The following is a 20462-nucleotide window of genomic DNA, read 5'->3' as shown; positions in this document are numbered from 1 at the left end:
TTCCATTTTCAATTGTTAGAGGTAATCGTTGTATGACATGTGTGCAATTGAAATTGTACTTGTCACTGTTAAGCACACACCTTCATATTTCCAGGTCCTTGTTGCATTTGGATAAGGATTGCTTCAGTATCTGCGTAAATCACAAATGGTGTTGAACATTGTCTAATCATTGGCAAATATCCCCAGTTGTGACTTTACAGTGTAAGGATGGTCATTTATGAAGCATAGAACATAGAACATAGAAGAATACAGCGTGGTACAGGCCCTTTGGCCCTCGATGTTGCGCCGATCCAAGCCCACCTAACCTATACTAGCTCACTATCTTCCATATGCCTATCCAATGCCCGCTTAAATGCCATAAAGAGGGAGAGTCCACCACTGCTACTGGCAGGGCATTCCATGAACTCACGACTCGCTGAGTAAAGAACCTACCCCTAACATCTGTCCTATACCTACCACCCCTTAATTTAAAGCTATGCCCCCTTGTAATAGCTGACTCCATACATGGAAAATGGTTCTCACGGTCAACCCTATCTAAACCCCTAATCATCTTGTACACCTCTATCAGTCACCCTAAGCCTTCTTTCCCCAATGAAACAACCTCAAGTGTCTCAGCCTTTCCTCATACGATCTTCCTACCATACCAGGCAACATCCTCGAAACCTCCTCTGCACCCTTCCAGAGCCTCCACATCCTTCCTATAGTATGGCGACCAAAACTGCACACAAAACTCCAGATGCAGCCGCACCAGAGTCTTATACAACTGCAACATGACCTCAGGACTCCGGAACTCAATTCCTTTACCAATAAAAGCCAGTACGCCATATGCCTTCTTCACTGCACTATTTACCTGGGTGGCAACTTTCAAAGATCTGTGTACATGGACACCAAGATCCCTCTGCTCATCCACACTACCAAGTATCCGACCATTAGCCCAGTACCCATCTTTTTTTTACTCTTACCAAAGTGCATCACCTCACACTTAGCTACATTGAACTCCGTTGCCACCTTTCTGCCCCAGCACTGCAGCTTATCTATATCCCGCTATAACCTGCCACATCCTTCCTCACTGTCAACAACTCCACCGACTTTCGTATCATCCGCAAACTTGCTCACCAAACTTCTAGCCCCTCCTCCAGGTCATTTATAAAAATGACAGACAGCAATGGTCCCAAAACAGATCCTTGTGGAACACCGCTCGTAACGGCACTCCAAGATGAACCTTTACCATCAACAACAACTATCTTCTGTCTTCTTCCAGCCAGCCAATTCCTAATCCAAATCTCCAACTCACCCTCAATGCCATACCTCCGTATTTTTTGCAGTAGCCTACCATGGGGAACCTTATCAAACGCCTTACTAAAATCCATATACACCACATCTACCGCTTTCCCCTCGTCCACCTCCTTAGTCACCTTCTCGAAGAATTCAATAAGGTTTGTGAGGCACGACCTGCCCTTCACAAAACCATGCTGACTATCCTTGATCACATTATTCCTATCCAGATGTTCATAAATCCTATCCCTTACAATTCTCTCTAAGACTTTGCCCACAACAGAAGTGAGACTTATCGGCCTATAGTTACTAGGGTTATCCCTACTTCCCCTTCTTAACAACAAGGAACCACATTTGCTAGCCTCCAGTCTTCTGGCACTACTCCTGTAGACAACGAGGACATAAAAATCAAGGCCAATGGCTCTGCAATCTCCTCCCTAAGCAACTGAAAATTATTGGGCCTAGGGCAGAGAGCACTCTTAAAGATCAATGATGCTGTCCCCTCTCTCTACTAGGAGGCTGTCTTCTAGTTCCACCTGCTCCAGAGGTGTCTAGCAACATATCTGAATGGAATAATATTTCAATATCTACCACAAGGTGGCTGCGTGAGGACTTGATTAGCTCAGTCAGTTGGCCGGAGGGTTGTAATGCAAATTAATGCCAACAGTGTGGGTTCAATTTCTGCACTGACTGAGGTGTCTGAAAAGGGTTGTCCTAATCAAGTTCTCCTTCACTTGAGGCATGATGACTGTCCTGTTAAACTACCGCCAGTCTTCTCTATCTAAGGAGAGAATCACCCTGTAGGGTATGGTACCTTTCCATTTCAGATCTGCCGACTTACCCAGAAACCCCTCCCCTGTGGTGGAGCTGAGATGGTTGCTCTCTACCAATGCCAGCCATCTTCCTTTCTAACAGGTTAACTTCTGTCAGTGCAGATTTCTATTTCTGTTTGCCCTTAATCCTGGATACAACATTTGGTCAAATGCAGTTATGATCATGTTAAAAGTGCAGTCACTGTCACCTCACCTCTGGAATTCAGCTGTGTTCTCTTGTTATACAGCATTAAAACAAAGGCTTCAATGAGCCCAAGGGATGAGAGCCCAAACTGAGCTCAGTGAGCAGGTTGGTGCTGAGAAGTGATGCTTGGTCCCACTGTAGATGACATCTTCCATCCCTTTGTTAATGACACGGATTAGAGCAATGGGAGAGTCATTGATTGTCTGATGTTTTGTCTGTGTGTCCAGAGGACACACTTGGATAGTTTCCTGCATTGTCAGGTAGATGCCAGTGCTGTATCCCAGCAGGAACAGCTTGAATGGAATGTTATCAGGGCCCACAGCCGTTGCATTCTCCAATCCCTCCAGCTGATTGTCAATACCACACACAGTGAATCGGATTAGCTGAAGACTGCCATCTGGAGGAGACTAAAATAAATCATCTTTGTCTGAGGAAGGTGCATATTTTGTGGATGGTGGATCCTCCTCCTTCAATGAGTTGTGTGATTATCCACCACTACTCACCGGATTGTAGAGATTAGGTCTGATTCATTGGTTAGATCTGTGTATCATTTGATATTTATACCATGTGGTGAGTCAGTGGCCCAATTTAGTAACTTCATCTCATTCTGAGGTGTATTTGGCGCTACTATAGGCAGGCCCTCCTGTTTTCTCCTCATTGAACAAGGGTGTATCCTTGACTTGATGGTCAGGATAAAGTGTAGCATCTTCCCGGCAGTGATAGTGAAAATTATACTGGAGTATAATCCTGCTGCTGTTGGTAATGACCCGAACCCCCTCACAAAGGCCAGTACAAAATTCCAAAATCTATTGTAGATCTGCCCTGTTTAGCACAATGATGGTGTCACACATACACAGGGGGTCTTCACGAAGTAAAAGTGGAACTTTGTCTCCAGAAATACTGCGTGTGGTAGCCACCATTCTCAATACGGTCATAGAACGATGTGTCTGCAGCTAGTCAGTTGGTAATAATGAAGTCAAGGATTTTCTACTTGCCAGTCGTTCCTACCGACCTTGTGCAGACGCAATGAAGCAGTTATGTCCTTTTGGGCCGACCACCTCGATGAGCATTGCTGCTGCTGAACCTGTCTTGGTGGGGTTTGAAATGGCCCACCCAGTATATATTCTCCAGCTCTGTCACTCTCTCAGTGTTTCCTCCAAGTTCTGTTCAATGTAGAGGACACTGATCCATTAGCTGAGAACGGTGTCAGCAGCAAGTTTTCCGGTCAGTGTTTTGATCTGACATGGTGAGGCTGAGGAGGGGAGTCAGCAGGAGGTTTCTGTGTCAGTATTTGATCTGACACCGTGAGGCTGAAGAGAGGGAGTCAGCAGGAGGTTTCCGTGTCAGTGTTTGATCTGACACCGTGAGGCTGAGGGAGGGGAGTCAGCAAGAGGTTTCCGTGTAGTGTTTGATCTGACCCGTGAGGCTGAGTAAGGGAGTCAGCAAGAGGTTTCCGTGTTAGTGTTTGATCTGACACCGTGAGGGTGAGAGAGGTGAATCAGCAGGAGGTTTCCCTGTCAGGCTTTGATATGAACCCATGAGGTTTTGTCATGTCACATTGTTGCTTAACAGTCTGGAGGACATCTCTTTCAATTCTGGCATAAGCTCCAACGCATTAGGAAAGAGGAGTTTGCAGGTCTACAGGGCCTTTTATTTTTATACAGTCCGCAGAAGGGCCTCTCCTGTGTGAATGACACTGACTCCTTGGATCTCGTGATTGGACACTCCAAGTCTCACTCCTTCAAATACTCTCTGTCCCTTGTCTGCCCATTCATCAACTAATCTGTCACTGTAAATATCTGCAGAACCTTCCTCCTCCCTATCTCTTTAAACTCCTCAAAACTCTATACCCCTCCGTATCTCTGTAACATCTTCCAAACCCTACACCACTCACTATCTCACTAAGCACCTCCAAGCCCTACATTCCTCCCTATCTCTCTAACCTCCTCCATCATCTATATATCACCCTTTATCTATGACTTACTTCAGCCCCTACAAACCCTATATATCCGTCTAAGCTGCTCTCCAAATACCCTATTGCTGCAACCATTTCCAGCCACTCCCCAATCCCGACCTTTGTAAATCTCATCCAACCACTAGACTCTCATGATCTTCGTAACCTTCTCCAGAATTTCCATTCCGACCCATAATTCTGGCATTCTCTAGTACCTCTACTTTTTCTTATGGATATAACCTCCAAAAACACGTTTCGTTTAGTGAGGGAAAGGGATAGGTATATGCCACTGGGCAAGAGTTATTAATGGGGGAAGGGCAATTGTAACGCGATTAAGCAGAACTTATGATGCATAGAAAGGGTAGCAAAATGTGGGATGAGGATAATCGAAATGTGAAGCTGGTTTAAAGAACAGACATTGCGTCCTTAAATAGCATGCCCCTATCAGGCAGGGAGGATGTGATAATGTAAGGGAACCGTGGTTTACTGCAGAAATTACATCTATTGTTAAGAAGAAGAAGGAAGCTTATGTGACGATGAGACAATGGAGAGTTACAGATTAGCTCGGAAGGATTTAAAGAGAGAGTTAAGAAGTGCAAAGAGAGGACAGGAGTCATTTTTAACAGGTCGAATAAAGGAGAATCCTAAAGCTTTCTATCGGTACGTTAGGAAGAAAAGGATAACTAGGGTAGGAATATAGCCAGTCAACAACAGAAGTGGGAAGTTGAGTGTGGATTCTGTGGAGATCGGACAGGTGTTAAACGAACATTTCTCATTGGTTTTCACTCAGGGAAAGTAGAATATTATAGAGAAGAATGAGATGCGAGATATTTGACGAGAAAGGATCGAGGTTGGAAGGAAGATATGTTATCAATTCGAGAAGGAGTGGAAGTGAAAATGTCCCCTGTGTCGGATGGGATTTATTCGAGCTTCTCTCTGGGGCGCTATGAAGGAGTTGGTGGAGCCTTTGGCTTTGATATTTGAGTCTTCATTGTCTACAGAGGACCAGAGGACAGGAGGATTGCAAATATTTGCCCATGTTCAAGAAGGGCAGTACAGATGACCAAGGCAATTAAAGACCAGTGAACCTTATGTGTGTGTAGGAAATATTTTGGACAGGTTTATAAGAGATAGGATTTATAATCATTTAGCAAGCAACAATTTGATTGCAAATAATCAACATGGTCATGTCTCTCAAACCTCATTGAGGTTTTTGAGAAGGAGACCAAGCATGTGTAAGAGGGTAAGGCAGTTGACGTGGTGTACATGGACCTCAGTAAAGCATTTGATAAGGTTCCACATGGTAGACTATTGGAGAAAATGCAGAGGCGTGGGATTGAGGGTGATTTAGCAGTTTGGATTAGAAACTGGCTTTCTATAAAAGGCAGCGAGTGGTGGTCAGCATGGAGTCCCGTAACTACGGTGAGCCACAAGGATCTATTTTGGAACCACTACTGTTTGTCATTTTATAAATGACTTAGATGCAGGCATAGGTGGATGGGTTAGGAAGTCTACAGATGACACTAAAATCGGAGGAGTAGTGAACAGTGTGGGAATATTTTGCAGGTTGAAGGGGCATTGGACAAACTGCAGAATTGGGCTGAGAGGTGGCAAATGGAGTTTCAGTGCAGCTAACTATGAGGTGATTCCTTTTGGGAAGAATACCAGGAAGGCAGAATACTTGGTCAATGGAAAGATTCTTGGTAATGTGGATGTGCAGATGGATCTTGGTTTCCATGTGCATAGATCCCTGAAAGTTGCTACCTAGGTTGATTGTACTGTTAAGTAGTCATACGGTGTGTTAGGTTGTATTGGTAGAGGTATTGAGTTCTAGACCCGTAATGTCATGCTGCAACTAAGCAAAATGCCAATGCGGTCACACTTGGAATATTGGGTGCAGTTCTGGTCGCCGCATTACAGGAAGGGTATGGAAGCATTGGAAAAGGTGCAGTGGAGATTTACCAGGATGTTGCCTGGTCTGGAGGAAGGGTCTTATAAGGAAAGGCTGAGAAACTTGGGTCTGTTCCCATTGGAGAGAAGAAGGCTAAGAGGGGATTTGATAGAGGCATACAATGTGATCAGAAGATTAGATAGGATAGACAGTTAAAGTTTTTTTCCTCAGATGGTGACATCAGCTTGTACGAAGGGGCATAGCTACAAATTGAGGGGTGACAGGTTTAAGACTGATGTCAGAGGCAGGTTCGTTACTCAGAGAGTGGTAAGAGCGTGGGATGCCTTGCCTGCCTATGTACTTAACTCAGCCACGTTAGAGGGATTTATACAATCCTTGGATAAGCACATGGATGATGATGGGGCAGTGTCGGGGGATTGGCTTAGATTAGTTCACAGGTCAGTGCAACATCGATGGCAAAAGGCATGTTTTGCGCTGTATTGTTCTATGTTCTAGAAACCCTTACATCTTCCCCACTTCAGTAACTACACACAGTCACTACAGCCCTCTTCATCTCTGCACCTCCTCCACACACTTCATTCTTCTCTATCTACGTAAATTCCTCCAGCCGCTCTACCCCTCCCCACCTCTGTGAACTTCATTCATCATTGATGGTCTTCTTGACCTCTGTATCCTGCTCCAGCCTCTCCACACCTCTCTATATCGCTGACATCCTCCAACATCTAAACCTATTCTTATCTGTATAACCTCCACCAACACATACATCTTCCAGCCCTCCAACCCTACTGATCTCTGTAATCTCCTGCAGTATCTTCAGTCCTTCCTATCACTGTGGCTTCCTTCATCACATATATCCTTCCATATCTCTGGACCCACTCTACCAATTCCATACTACCCTCTCGCTATAAACTTCACAAGCTCCTCCATTCCTCCCTCCCTTTGGAAACACTTACAGCCAGTTACACACTTACAGTTGTGTGCTGCCCATGCAGCAGGGTCACCCACAATAATGTTAGGGAATGAAAGGCAGGATATTCATCCTTCTCTAATTTTGTAAAGTCTTCTCGCACATTCACCCGTCCGTATCTCGGCAATCTCTCTGTTCTATTGCAGCTTCCACCCATATGTAACACCCTCCTGAACTAATACCTCCATATCACTATAACTTTATCTAACCCAAAGCTTCTCCATATCTCTGTGAACTTTTCACTGTATTCATTAACATGCATCCACAATCTTTGAGATGGCGAATACTAAATATTCTGAGACTCGTGGAGGGATATAATTTCACATCATCTAAGTCGCAGATAAGTTGCCCCTTATCCTGAGATCCTGTCATGTTTTGGATTCCCAGACCCACAGAAATAATTTCTCAGCATCGGCCCTATAAAGCTCTTTCCACTCAGAAGCTTGTGCTCCTCCAAAAAATCACTTCTCCATTTTCTGAGCCTCAAAAATATCGATTAAATCTATTCACAAATGCAGCAAGGGACACTCAGATGCAAAACAGTGAAACATTTGTGTATTATTCTTTGATAGGTATCAGACATTGCTGGGTGGGCCATCAGTTATTGCCCATACACTGTTGTTCTGGGCAAGGTGGTTGTGTGCTGCCCATGCAGCAGGGTCACCCACAATAATGTTAGGGAATGAAAGGCAGGATATTCATCAAGTGACACCCGCGAGACTGAGATATATTTCCCAGCCAAATGTCATTGACTTTATGTGCAACTTGCAGATATCGTGTTTCCGTCGATCTGTTGCCCTTGCTACTTCAGTTGAGCAAGGCTTGAAAGGTGCAGTCGAATGGACTTTGATAAATGTCTGCAATGTACCTTGCAGCTGGAACACACTGCCTCCATTGAGGGTTGATAGTGGAAATAGTGAATGTTGTGGATGTTGTGGCAATTGAGCTGGACTACACATGTACCCTTTCTTATACAGGGGCAGCATAGCTGCTCTAGATATGGTCTTAGCTACTTTTTGGCAATACGACTTCAATTTGTTACAATCAGTGACTCCATGTAATTTAATTGAACAATTATCTGCTGAAATGAGTTTGTAATGGGCTGCATGGTCACCATGCCATTGCCAAGTGGAACACAATACGATCAGGACAGGATGCCGTTGTTGAGCGCTTTGCGCCTGTTCCATAATTTAAGGAGATTATAACGGATTTGTTACATAACTCCTTTTACCTGCTTTTGTCCCAAATCGGTCACGACCCTTCCTTCGCAAAAGAGTTTCTATCTCAGGTATTCAAGTGCAAACAAGGAACGAAACAATATCAACCAAAACAGGGAACAAGATGGATGTTGAATGGATAACCTGAAAAGTGTCAATTCAGTGTTGACTACAGAAGGCTGTAGAGGGACAATTTAAATGATGGGTAATGTCCTTCACTCATTGCCTTTACTTCTGTTGCGAATACTTTCTTTAGCAAAGACAGTTCTTCAGCTTTTCAAAGTAACTAATAGATTGTGTTTGGCATGCGTCAAGGAGGTTGCATAGTAAAAGTGGAAAATTGGGTGGAGGTAGTAATGCTCATTTGAAATGCCAGTGTAAACACTATGGGACTCCTTCCCTCGAACAAAACTATAATAATGAATGTACTCGGATGGATTAAGAATTCATGAAAAGACAGGAAACAGAGTGAAGAATTTAAAGTTATTTTTGTGTGGGAATGTGTGCTGTGAGGAAGATGCAAATATTTATGAACGGGCCTCCACATGGGCATGGTCATTGCAAATGACATATGATGCAGAAATGTGAAGTTATCCACTTTATTGGAGAAATTAATAGACATTATATTTCATAAATTGTGAAACGTTGAAAAGTACAGATATAAATAAAACCCAAAGTGTCCTTGTCTATACGCTGCTGATGTCTAACTTACAGGTGCAACGGACTATTTGGAAAGACAGTGGAATGAGAACCTTTATTGTCAGAGGATGTCAGCACAAGGGGAGAGACGTCTTGATTCAGTTGGCATGGAGCTTGGTCAGGTTGCACCCGGAGGACTCTGTGCAGTTTTCGTTCTTTCTCTCAGTAAATATTTTGTTGCCACAGAGAGATGAAAAGGAAGGTTCAGTAGGCTTCTACCAAGGACAATGCTATCAAAGAGGCCCATGAGAAACTTGGCCTGTGTTCCCTAGTGTTTCAAGGAATGAACATTATTTTCCTTGGAAGTTAGAGAATACTGATTACATTCCTGATTCTAAATAATTTCTGGCTATTTGTGTACCATTTATAAATACAGTTGTATTCCGAACTGTGTCTCACTCCACTGGGAGACATGTTGTTGTTCTCACAAGCGCAGGATTAGTAGCAGACTGGATACCTTAAGGCATAGGGACAGTAATATTTCCAGCAGCTCTCCGAGTATGTTCTGCCTTTCAGTTCAATGATGTTTGTTCCGATAGTACTTAACTCCACTTTCCTGCACTTTCTCCGTCACCTATGATTCACTGACTAAATAAAAATATATCTCTCAGCCTTGAAGATACTTTCAAAATCTTCGTGATTCTTTCCCTCACTGATGTGAGACTTGGTCGTCTTTACTTACGTTGTTTATTTCTAACGCGGTTTGTTGAAACGAAATTAGATGCCGACCTCTCCATCGCACCTCCACTCTGGTCAAAAGCACAAGAAATAAATAAAGCTCAGAGCCTGTTATTTTCTCCCTTTCCTTTCATATTAATTTAAGATACAGCTCACAGATCTGCGGATTTGTGCAGTTTTTACTCTGCCAAAACTTTCAGTTCTTCCTTCTGGTCGCTATCAATCTGTTAAAGAGTCACACAGTCACTCTCCCTGAATCCAGGAACTCCTTCGCCCAAGTGAAGACAGATATGAAATACGTGTTTCACGTATTTTCTGGCTGTGTGCACAGGCTGCCTCCTTGATAACTCCTATTCCCCGTTCTTGTTATCCTCTTCCCCCGATATGTGGATGGAATATCTTGGGCTTCTTACTAATCTTACCCGCTAATGTTTTATCACACCTCCTTTATTCTCTTCTACTAACTTCCTTAGCTGCACTTTCTACATTCTTAGAGGGATTCCATTGATCTGCTCACTTTATAGCTGCTTTAAGCAACTCTTTACTTTGATATTCAGCTCTGAATATTTGTAGATGTCGGAGTATCTCTGGGCTTGCTTTCGTAAAGTTGATCTTAGATTGTAACATATTGGGCCCAACTCTCACCAATTCCATTTTGAGCATGGACACTCCTCCCTAATCCACGCTATTCGACGACAGCGTTACCCAGAAATAAATGTCCCCAGAACTACTTTGGCCAGATCCTATTTTCTAATAAACTCTGTCTCCCCCAATCCAAAAACGTTATATTTTGAAAACGTTGTTTGCCTTTTCCTTAAGGAACTTAAAATATACGATATTATTGTCATTGGTCCTAAGCTTCTCTCCCAATCCTGCCTCGAACATATGACTGGCTTCATTCTCCACAATAAGGCCCAACAATGCACTATCCCTTGTTGTATCTTCTAAATGTTGATATGAGAAGCTCTCAGCAATAAATTTCAACATATTTGTCCCCCCTTAAAAGCACATGACTACCCCAATAAATGTTGGATATTGAAAAGCATAAATAGAATTACCCTCTTGTTGTTTTATACACGACAGTGATTGGTTACACAATAGCTCCTGTACTTTCTTCTAACTGGGCGTCTTAATATGACCCTAGCAATGTATCTGTCATCTTTGTATTCCAGTCTCCATCCACGAAGCCTCAATTTGAAGGCCTTCCACAACATCATCCCTCTTTACTGCAGTAATTGACTTCTTAATTAATAAAACCAAATCATGTCCAGCCTATAGTTCCTGTACTACAGAATATTAAGTTCTCAATCCTGATCTCCTTCAACCATATCTCTGATGACAAAAATTTCACTCCATCCAAACACACGTGCCTATCTCTGTACGCTCCTACAGACCCTACGCACCTCCCAATTTCTGTATCCTAGTCAAGACCCAACACATTTCCCAATCTCTGTATCATCCTCCAGCCCCCTACAACTCTCCCTATCTCTGGAATCTCGTCCAGCCACAGCAACGCTCCCTATCTCTGTAATCTCCTCCAGTCACTGCACACCTCCCTATCTCTGTAACATTTCTACCCACCACCCCACCTCCAGCATTTTTACCTCTTCCTGTAACTGAGGATTCCTCCAGCACGTACGTTGCTCCACTGGACTGGAACCCACTCTCGAAATTGCATACCTCCCTATCACTATAAACACCTCAAGCTCCTCCAGTCCTCCCTATTGTTGTAAACTCTTCCAGCACCTACAGCCTTCTCTAACATTCAGCCCATAGACCTATCACTATCCAGGCAATATTTGTGTCCTGTTACAGCTTCCCTATATCTGTAACATTCTCTGCACCTTTACCTCCCTATTTCTGTAACGTCCTTTAACCCTGAGCTCCTCCATATCTCTGTGACCTTTACATTGTTTTCATTCACAGTGCATCCACAATTCTTAAGATGGTGAATACTAAACACTCTAATACCCTTTGATTGAAATGATTTCACATCCTCTCAGACCCAAATAAATTGCCTGTTATCCCGAGAGTATGTTATCGTGTTTTGGACTCCCTGACACACAGAAATATTTTTTCAGCATCTGCCCAATCAAGGCCTTGCAATTCAAAATCTTTTATATTTCAATCAAATCACGAATCCATTTCCTGAAATATAGATGAAATTTATTCCGAAAGTGAAACCCAGATTGCAAGCTGTGAAACATTAGTGTATTATTCAGTGACAGTTATCAGCCATTGCTGGCTGTGCCATCATCTATTACACATAGACTGTTGTTCTTGACAAGGTGGCGGTGCGCTGCCTACTTGAGCATTTGCAGTCAGTTTGGTGCACAGGCACCCACAATAATGTGAGGGAAAGAAAACCAGGGTATTCATCAAGTGAAACCCATGTAATGGAGATGTATTTCCATGTCAGGACAGTCATTGACTTTATGTGTAAATTGCAGGGGGTGTTGTTTCCATGGATTTGTTGCCCTTGATATTGCAGTTGATCATGAATTGGAAAGTGCTGTCGAATGAACTGTGGCAAATATCTACGATGTATCTTGTTGGATACACTGCTTCCATTGAATGTTGATGGTGGAGGCAGTAAATTTTGTGGATTTTGCGGCAAACAAGGTGGACAGCAAATGCACCCTTCTTTATACATGGACAGCATAACATATCCAGGTATGTTCTTAGATTTGTTTAGCAATACAAATTCATTATGTTACAATCAGTGACTCCAAATAATTTAATTAAACATTTATCTGTTGAAATGAATTTGTAATTGGCTGCACGGTCACTATGCCATTGCAACATGGAACGCAAGACGATAGGAATAGGATGAGGTTGTTGAACCCTTTGTGCCTGTTCCACAATTTAAGGACATTTGTTATGTAACTCCGTTTATCTGCCTTTGGCCCAGATCACCTTTCCTTTGCAAAAAAAGGATTCTTTCTCAGGTATTAAGGTGTAAACAAAGAATTAAACAATACCAACCAAAACAGGGAACAAGACGGATGTCGGGTGGATAACCTGAAACGTGACAACTCAATATTGACTATAGAAGGCTGCTGAGGGTCAATTTGAATGCCGAAGTGATGTACTTCATTCATTGCCTTTTTTTCGATTGAGAATATTTACTCAGAGGAGATTGTTCTCCAACAAAGCCAATTAGATTGCTTTTCACAGAATGGAATAAAATAAGTAGATTGTGTTCAGGATGAGTCAGGGAGAATACAGAGGAAAGGCAGGATATTGGGTGGAGGTAATGATGTGCATTTGAAAAGCCTGTGAATGCACACTGGGCCTCCTGCACCCTAACAATTCTAGCATTACGAATCCACTCGATTGATTAATTATTAGTGAAAAGACAGTAAAGAGACAGGACTTAGACATAATCCTTGTGTGGGAATATGTGCAGTGAGGAAGATGTAAAGATTTATGAAGATTGAACCGGCGTCCACATGGGCAAGATCCGTGCAAATATCATCATGTGGAAACAGAAAGTTATCTAATTTTTTGGATAAATTGATGTGCAGTATAATTCTTAAATCTTAAAGTGTTGGAAAATACAGCTTTAAATAAAATGTAAGTGTCCTTGTCTATAGGCTGCCGACGTCTAACACACAGGTGCAGCAAACTGCTTGGCATGTCAGTGGAATGGGAACCTTTATTGTCCGAGGATTTCAGCACAGGAGGAATGACGTCTTGCTTCAGCTGAGTAGGAGCTTGGCCAGATTGTACGTGTAGGACTATTTGCAATGTTGATTCTTTATCTCAGGAAATATATTACTGCCACAGAGAGATGGCAAGTAAGGTTCAATTGACTTCTTCCAAGGAACATTCTATCAAAGAGGGCCATGACAAACCAGATCTGTGTTCCCCAGTGTTTCAAAGAATGAGACTACATTTCAATGAAAATTATAAAATACCAATTGTCTTCCTGCTTCCAACGTATTTCTGGCTATTGGTATAGTATTTATAAACTCCTTGAATTAGTCAGTTACAATCTGAACTTTGTCTCAGAGAGAGGTTGTTGTTCCTGCGAACACAGGGATAGTAGCAGACCGAATACCATAAGGCATAGCAACAACAGTAGGCCCAGCAGCTCACCGAGTATGCTCTGTCTTTTAGTCCAATGATGTTTGTTCTGATAATCTTCAACTCCATTTTCCTCGTAACCTTTGATTCATTGATTGATGAAAAATATGTCTCTCACCCTTGAAGATACTTAATGATCCAGGCTCAATAGCTTTCAGAACCTTCTACAATTGTTTCCCTCTCACTGATATGAAACTTGGTGGTTTTAATTCTCTCGTTTGTTTCTAGCACAACTTGTTGAACCTACATTTGATTGCACCCTGTTCTATCCCAAATCCTCTGTGGCAAAAGCACAGTAAGAAAAGAGGGTCAGAATCTGTATTTTTTTTCCTTCTGTTCCCATATCAGTTAAGATACAGCTCATCCACATCTGGGGATGTGTCCACTCTTTTTTATTCTGCGACTCTCCCCGATTCCAATAAGTCACTCTCTAAACTGAAGACTGATATGAAGGACATATTTAACATATTCTCTGGATCCGTGCACAGGCTGCCTCCTTGATCCCTAATATACCATTCTTTCCCAAGTTATCCCCTTTCCCTGGTATAGCAATAGAACACCCGCTGATGTTTTAGCACACCCCATTTTTGCTTTTCTACTATTTCCTTAAGTTCAGTGTTGCACTTTCTACTTTCTTACAGGGATTCCATTGTTCTGCTCACTTTATAGCTGCTTTAAAATTCTCTTTACTTTATTATTCTGCTCTGAATATTTGCAGATGTTCAAGGTCCTGTTGTCTCATTTTCCTTCATTGGATCTTAGATTGTACAATATTTGGCCGATAGTCTCATCAAATCCACTTTGAGCATGAATACCGCTCCCCACTCCACGCTGTTCGATTTCGTTTTATCTAGAATTAGAATTCCACCATTTAAAAGGCATGTGGATGCATACATGATTAGGAAGGGTTTGGAGGGATATGGGCGAGGTGCTTGCTAATGGGACAAGATTATGCTGGGTCCAGAAATAAACCATCCCTTGTTGTATCTTCCACATGCTGATACAAGAAGCTATCAGCAATAAGTGTCAACATATTTGTCCCCTCTTAAAAGCACGTGACAGTCCCAATAAATGTTGCATATTGAAAAGCATAAGTAGAATTACCCTCTTATTGTTTTTATACACTACAGAAATTGGTTGCACATTGGCTCATGTATTTTCTTCTAACTGGCGATCTTTAACATTACTCTAGCAATTATCTGTCATCTTTTTATATTAATCGCGATCCTCGAAGCCTCAGTTGAAGGCCCGTCCAAGATATTGTCCCTATTTACAGCAGTAATTGATTCCTTAATTAATAAAACAATAGCATCTCCTGCCTATAATTCCTATGCTGCAGAATATAGAGTTGCCAATCCTGACCTCCTTCAACCACACCTCTAATGGTAGAACATGTCACAATTTCTCGTGTCTATCTATTCCCTGAACACATCTGTCTGACATGTAATAATCCTAGCACCAAGGCAAAGGACAGCCAACCTTGAATATAACACCAGCAACAGTCTGTACCTCATCTGTACTTCATCATTTCTTGTTTTTAAATTGATGCATCAAATGCCACTTTCATGAACTGAGCGATCACCTCCACATGCCATGAGGTTCTGGTGATTAATTTCCCACTCAGTGTGCAGGGGAACAGCCCTCAGTAATGGGCAGCGTTTACTAAGTCTCTCCGCAAGTGCATGTGCTCCCAACGATGCTGCTGGAGTGTGCAGGGTACCGGCTTGTGCTGACCCTTTGTGAACAATAATCACTCTCCTTCTAGTAGTTGAAACCTGCCTCTCATCATGTGGAGTTTCTCACAGAAAATGGTTGGTGTTTTCCTATATTTTCCATTCCATGATCCTCAGGATATTGGGAATCGTACTTGCTCAGGAAGACAGCACCATAGGTAGTCCTGTAATGGAAAGCAGTCAGTAAGTCGGTTGAACAGGCCATTATGGAGTGGACAAGCTCAGATGAAGCATAGACTGTTTCACCCATGTTGTGGATTCTCATCAATTGGAAAAAGGGGAGGGAGTGAGCTGTGTGGGGTCAGGAAGCTAGGGAGGGGTGTTAGGCCGATATTTGCAGTTATGGGGCCCATTGTTACATTCAACTGATTGTCAGTACAATGTGTGTGTTGTGATTTACATCAGACAAAATCCACAAAGTTGTTATTGAAATGGTTCTTAGCTTGGCATTTGCTGTTGTTTCCCATAGAGCAACTCTCCAGGACTGATCTCGATCGAAACCCACTCTAAAACAGGTTGGGTGACCCACGTATTAATCTCTGGCCAACTACACAGAAGTTCAATTTTATATTGACACTTATTTGTGTGAAGTTGACATATGTTGATTATGGCTTTATAGTGTTCATTGTGATACACAGTGTGCTACAGGAGACAGTCAAATTTGGATCTGGTGCAGGGTGCAAATATCTGGAATCTAAGAAGCAGGCCAGATGCTGTCAAGGGATTTGTGCGATGTGTTCTGGCGAGATATGCCCATACATCTGCTCCCTGGAGCAGGGTGAGACTGAAGATGAATTTGTAAGACCTGTTTGTTGGTCAGACATTGTACCGAATATGGACAGCATTTGTATCTGCACTAAGACCAGCGATAGGCTATTGATTAGTTTTCACTTGCCCAGGGTGGGCTGCAAATGATTTCTTGTGAAGGTATGTCCGAATGACTGCCCTAACCCAGGTTGGAACGTCTCTGGACAGAATGAGGAGCAGGCCAGTGTTTCACTCAGTATTACAGACAGTTGTGAGTTCTAGGAGCACTACGCCTGAATTCAGGTCTTTTGGAATCTATTTATTATGTCGGTTGTGATTCCAAGTGATGAGTTTCCCGGTATGAACATAATAAAATATCACCTGTGTTTTGGAAATTGGGGCCAACAATACCATGTGAACTCTGACTATTTCACATAACAATGCGTGCATTATCTCTGAGAGCAACTACATTGTTACTATATGTAGGGAACTAAAATATAAACTCATTACAACACTTTATGATACAAAAACAAAAGAAAACTACATGTTATTTTATATTGAACAGATAATATTTGCCCCATTTTTGTCCGATCACAATTAAATATTCAATGTCAGTATTCAAATGAATACATTCTCATTCTAACATTTCGAAAGGTATTTGCCTCTAAACCATTACACATTCACAGTGAGCAAACAATTCAACAATCAAATAGACTTAGCGTTCTTATGAATTAAAATATAATTAACAAATTTAATTTTTCACTGAAATGTATGAGCTTTAGCTAATTGCAAATAATTTAAGAATGCAATTCAATATGCACTTCGAATATTAATCTTCGTTAATGATTTGTGTTATTAAATGGTATTTGTAACGAAGCCAAAGCACGTAGAACCAATTTAAAATGAACATTGTTTTCTGATATTGAAGTAAACTCAAGTTGCAGACTCAGCTGCCCAAATGGAAGGGCTGGGAGATGAGCTGTTACAAAATGGATACATGCAACAATTGGCAGTTAAATGGATACTTGAATTTTGGTTGCTGTTTTGACAACAATTCAAATTTAAACAATTAGTTTAAGCTATGCCCGGGATACTAAGACCCAATAGAGTTTGAATTTATTGTTTTGGTGACATCAGACCCGTGAAAGGGAACGATGTCGGGTCTATAAAAAAGAGTGGGCATTTTGAAAATTGGTTAGAGCAACTGCCACGGAACAACAGAGCAACGGCAGTAGAGTCGAAGAGCTAACTGCCTATCTAAAATCTTGTTCTCAAAGAAATCAGAAAGCAGTCTATCAAAAAGATACCTTTTGCTGTAAAACATATTCAGAGTAAAAAGAAATAAGTCAAGAGTGTGGTGCTGGAAAAGCACAGCAGGTCAGGTAGCATCCGAGAAGCAGCAGTATCAACATTTCGGGCAAGAGCCCTTCATCAGCACAACACTCTTGACTCTAATCTCCAGCATCTGAAGTTCTCACTTTCGCTTAGTAAAAAGGAATAAGACGACCCAGTGAAATCAGTGGGTAAGAGATTGAATACAGCAGAGAAGGTATAGACTCTGTAGACATGTGATTAAGTTAATGTAATTTTTATTGTGTGTTACTGGAACAGCATGTCAATAGGGTTGTGCTCAGTTAAGGGAAGCAATGTTCAGTTTCTTAATAGTTTTGTTCGGAAAGAAAATTGTTACTTTTCTTTAAAAAGGTGGCAATTACGTGTTCCCTTTCAGTCCCTCACACTTCCAACAGATGACAAGGTGAGGCAAGTGTTTCTGTGTGTTTAGCTTCATTTAGTAGTGGTTCGACCTCTGCATTTTAACAGATTTAGGGTTCGTCTGGTATTGGGCAGGTTTGAACAGATTTAGGCTCCCAGCAGATCTAAACACTTGGTGATTAGTGTCGTAAATCTTTAAATAAAACATAGGTGAAATAATTTGTTTCATTGGGATTACATGTGGTCGGTTAAATTAAAAGAGAGGGAAATTGCTCTTAACATTGCTAAAGAGGTTCTGAGGTTTTTGAAGATGCTTCCCAACTTTACCAAGGAAGGTTACAAAGACAGAGGATATATATTCTTTTGGAATTAGCAAACTGATTAGAATTGGTTTTAACCAGGGACATAAGGAAATTGAAATGGACTTGGGCAAACATTGAGGTATATCAGAGAAACAGAAGTGCAGCAGAGTTAGAAAAACGAAAACTGTGTATGAGCCAAACGGAAGAGAAGAAAAAGAAAGGGAGAGAAGGATATTAGCTGAGCAAAAAGAGAGAGAGAAGAAAGAAGAGAGAGAGAGAAAAGGAGACTGAGAAGAGAGGGAGTAAAAGACTGAAAGAGAGAGAGAAAAAAGGAGAGAAGTTTCTTCGCTCAGCAAAGAGAGAGATGAAGGAGAAAGAGAAGGGGAGAGAGTGTAAACTTCAATACTTGCAAATTAGTCAGAAAAATCAAATTCAGAGGATGGACATGAAGTCAAAAGAGTTTATTGTGCTGAAGAGGTTCATAAACACATTTCCAGAGAACTTATGTGATGAACAGAAACTTCAAGAAGTGAGAAGAGCAGCAGAGATGACCGAGAAATGTACATTGATGCATGACGTGAAATTTAGTTTCCGACACGAATTTCATCCGTGTGAGGGATAAAAATTGGAAGCAGGCGAGATCCTTCACTATCAAACAAAGAATCAAGCACACTTGGAATAGTTCTCCATTGGTGATAAAAAGAATTCCAAGAAAATGAAACGCCTCAGGTGTTTCCGCTGTGGTAAGATGGGACATGTAAGGTCACAGTGCTGGTCATGGAAGAATGGCATTGTGGGAAAAGATGTAGGAAAGCAGGCTAATCCAATTGTATTAGGGAAAGTAGTAAAGGAGACCCAAAGAAAAGCCGAGAAGCTGCAGGAGAGTGCACAGCTTTGGCAGGGGTGGAATATTGCGTTAGTTGCTAATCTCTGTAAAGACTTCATCTGTGTGGGAAAAGTTTACTCAGGAAGACCAGGAAGAGAATGGAAACAAGTTATTATTTGATGAGGTATGGGATCTGGTCAGTCTCTGATAGCAAGGGATGAAAGTATTATCACGCTTTCCGACATGTTACCCGAGACAGTAGTAATTTGTTGAATAGATAGGCAGAAAGTTAGCGTTCTCCTGTGAAAGATCAGGTTGGAAAGCCAAATAAAGACTGGGGAAGTAACTATAGGAGTGATTGACAGAATGTCAGTTTCAGGAATACAATTTCTTCTTGGGAATTATTTAGCAGGATCCAAGATGTGAGTGACACCCCTTGTAGTGGAGAAGGCAATGGAAGATTAGGGAACTAAGGAGTTACAAGAAGAATGCCATGGAAATATTCCAGTCTGTGTCATAGTAAGAAGCCACTGTCATAAGTTACAGCAAGAAGGAAAGACGAAGAAGTTGAGGTTCAGTTAGCTGATACCCTGTTTGATGTAATTGGACAGGAAAACCCTTAGCAGACAGTGGATCAGACAGAAGTGTTTAGTCCAGAAAGGCTAAGAGACTTGCAACAGAAAGATGAGAAAATATATATTATGATGCAAACTCAGAAAAGGAACCAGAATATATTCCTGTGGGTTATTATCTGAAGGATAGAAGCCTAAAACAAAAGTGGAGACCCCAGCAGGTTAGTGCAGAGGAGAAATGGACAGAGGTGCACCAGATTGTGTTGCCTGTAGCATACAGATAGCAAGTGTTATGGGAAGGACATGAATTACCAGAAGGAGGTCACCTAGATGTAAGGAGGGCTCAGGCTAATGTACAAAAGCCCTTGCATTGGCCTGGCATGCACAAGAATGTGGTTAAATATTGCCACACATATTACACATGCCTAATGGTAATTATCCAACAGGCAGTAATAAAATCAGTAGCTTTGTTGCCAATTCCCGCTTTTGAAGAATCTTTCACACGGATTATGATTGATTGTGGAGATCCCTTCCCTAAAACTAAAAGTGGGAATCAGCACTTGCTAACCATGATGCATACGTCTACTAGATTCCGGAAGCAATTCCATTACGGAGTATTAAGACAAAAAGAATGTTGGAGGAGTTGATAGCCTTCTTTACACATTATGGGCTAACTGGAGAGATTCAATCAGGCCAAGGGTCCCATTATACTGCTGAGATTTTTAAAGGAAATCTTGGATAGCGTACAACATTTTAACCTA

This window comes from Hemiscyllium ocellatum, chromosome 38 (assembly GCF_020745735.1).
Source record: "Hemiscyllium ocellatum isolate sHemOce1 chromosome 38, sHemOce1.pat.X.cur, whole genome shotgun sequence".
Classification (NCBI taxonomy): Eukaryota; Metazoa; Chordata; class Chondrichthyes; order Orectolobiformes; family Hemiscylliidae; genus Hemiscyllium; species Hemiscyllium ocellatum.
The sequence above is the reverse complement of the archived record's forward strand: the minus strand, read 5'-3'. Positions refer to the sequence as shown.